The following is a 3019-nucleotide window of genomic DNA, read 5'->3' as shown; positions in this document are numbered from 1 at the left end:
AAGTATGTAACCATTAATGAGGAGCCATTAATGTCTTTCATGAAGCATATTAAAATGGGGGGGGTTGATGTGACTCTGTTATTATAGAGTTACTAGGAGACATAAGGTATGCTTCGATATCTTTGAAGTTATGTAACAAGATTTTTAATCATGCTTGTAAAAGGATATTGCCCTTAAAATATTATTTGGGTAGTGTCCGACCAAGTTTCTTATGAGTGTGCATGCCTGGGGGAAAATTGAGTATGTTGACAAGCTACTTTTGTATGTATCTTAAGTTTGAATCGTACTTTTAGTATTAGCATATCAATTGCAAGGACATTTTCACCAATCATTTTGTACAATAATTTTTTTTAATACTGTATTTTTGGTTTGTGAATGTGAGATATAATATATGATTATGTGCTGAATTAGCCATCAGAATTTGACCTTTTTTGATATTAAAGAGGCAACTGACGCAATTAACCAAAGTAATTGCTCCACAATAAATAGGATGCTTAAAAGTAACTGTAATTTTTCTTTTACCTTGAAGTCTTGGAATCATTCTAATGCTACACTGATTTCTAACAAAGCGATCGTCTTTTGTTTCTTTCACACATTCCCCTTAAACATCTGTTTTGGAGTAGGCTATGCAATTGTGGTGAGCAGGTACAAAATTCTTAAAAGGCTGATTGCTTTAAGGCAACAACAAGCGCACATATACAGCTACCCACTGTATATATTTAGTGATATTCAGTGAATTCCACTCACAAAGCTGCAGAAATACACAAAACTACATACAGGCGCTTTAAAGCCTTTTGAATAGTTGTAAATCAAGCCACTAAACCAAACCCACGTGCCATTAAACTGCAGAATCTGCTTTGAAATTCAGTTTCAGCTTCAAGATATATATGAGAGATTTTTTTTTCTTGCATTCATTGCAAAGACACATGCTAGACAGTTCATTCAGTGACTTCCTCTTAAAGCAGCCCATTCAATTGTAATCTTTTAAAAATGTATTCATAGAAATAAATTAGTGCTCTACCTCATCAAATGACAAGGACCTTCATTTTTTACACACATATAAGAAAACAAATATGCAAAATGTAGCATTTGTTTTTATCATGGATGAACTGTTTTTTTTCTTTTATGAGAAGTACAGCAGAATAGCAAGGAAGTATCTTGTGCTTCACGTAAGGTTTACATGATGTTGTGTGTGTACTGTTCTGTTTTTAGAACAACTTTTTAAAAAAACCTATGCCATTCTTTTTTGGGGGAAGTATTTCAAGTGCCTCTTTATATGAGCAATTAAATGATCACCATCCCAGAAATGTATTATGCTCTACATGTCGTCATGATGATCACACCCTACAGCTTCTGTTGCAGATTTGTCAACAGTATTCGATTTTTTTGCATGGTATCTTGCGAATTAGTAGCTATGTGTACTCCTATATCATTGAATGTTACTTGTTAAAACGTACATAATTCAAAATGTGAAGTCAGCTAGTATTAACGTGTTTGCATAGTATGCAAAAATCACCCATAAAATATATGTACAAAGCAATTTACTTGGAAGTGTCTTTATTTGATTATATATGCACATATATTTAGTGCATATACAGTATGTCAGAATACAAATTAACACAGCTTTCAGTTTTTTTTTAAAACATGTTGGTACTATTTTGACAAGTGATATCTTTTTAGAGGTTTATGCAAAACCTGCCATGTGCTTTCATTGTACATATTGTACATGTACACCCTTGTACATATTTCTTTACATATAATCACTTCACATTCAGTCTAATTACCTAAACACAACAGAACTATCTTTCAGTGTTCAAATCTGCACCTCGGGTGACCCAAGTTTGAGTCCCTCCCATTGCTTTTTGTCTATATTGTCCTATCAAAATAAAGGTAGCCTAAGTAATATAACTTCAAGTGATCAGTGATTTCAATAGCAATTCAAATTTCAAATTGCCTATTGTGGTGCTGAATCAAACGTTACAATTAGGGATGTGCCAGGATGGTAGTAGGATGGCCAAGTGAGATACAAATTCCTAGCAGTAATGAGTTTAACATGCAGTGTAATACAATTGTAGAGTAACTGAGAAATATAACTTCTGAGAGATAATTTAAGCATACAATCTAGTCAATGCAATCTGTTTGCTAAACAATGTAATGTCTTTAAATGTTAGAATTTAGGCAAGGCAAGGCAGGTTTATTTATATAGCACATTTGGTTCTTTCTCATTATTTGACTTAGTGGGAGCATATTCAGGCTAAACAAGAGCAGTGCAAGAATTGATCCTTGTGGGACTCCGTATTTCATGTACGTCCACTTAGCCTTATGCTCTCTTATACTCACATAATAACCTCTCCCTTCTAAGTATGACCTGAACCATTTGATTACCATCCCAGAAAGCCCAACCCAGTTTTCCAGTCTCTCTAGTATGTTATGGTCGACAGTGTCAAACGCAGCACTGAGATCTAGTAGTACCAGCACTGATATTTTGCCAGAATCAGAATTTAAGCGAATATCATTTATTATCTTAATGAGCGCTGTCTCAGTGCTGTGATGCTGTCGGAAACCAGATTGAAAATTGTCCTGAAGGGGTTTAACAACTGCAGTTTTCAGGGAGTTTGGAAAAGTCCCAGAAAGAAGTGAGGCGTTCACCACTTCTAACAGATCTGCTTCTAAACAGTTAAGCAACCGTTTGAAAAAATATTTGGGAAGCGTGTCAAGATAGCAGGTTGACAATTTAAGGTGCTGTACTATTTCTTCCAAAATTTAGCTATCAATCTCTTCAAAAGCAGACATAGTATCTTCTTTTTGATATTGCGGTCAAATCTGTCTGACCTCTGCATAACTTGGTGATGTGCTAATCGCCTTCCTGATATTATTGATCTTCTCAGAAAAGAAGGAAGCAACTCATTGCATTTGCTGTCGGAGAGCATTTCACTGGTAGTCTGACTTGGGGGGTTTGTCAGTCTCTCAACAGTAGCAAAAAGAGTGCACGTGTTGTTTAAGTTACTGTTTATAAGGT

Source organism: Sinocyclocheilus anshuiensis, unplaced genomic scaffold (assembly GCF_001515605.1).
Source record: "Sinocyclocheilus anshuiensis isolate Anshui unplaced genomic scaffold, SAMN03320099.WGS_v1.1 scaffold233, whole genome shotgun sequence".
NCBI lineage: Eukaryota > Metazoa > Chordata > Actinopteri > Cypriniformes > Cyprinidae > Sinocyclocheilus > Sinocyclocheilus anshuiensis.
Note: the sequence above shows the minus strand (reverse complement) of the source record.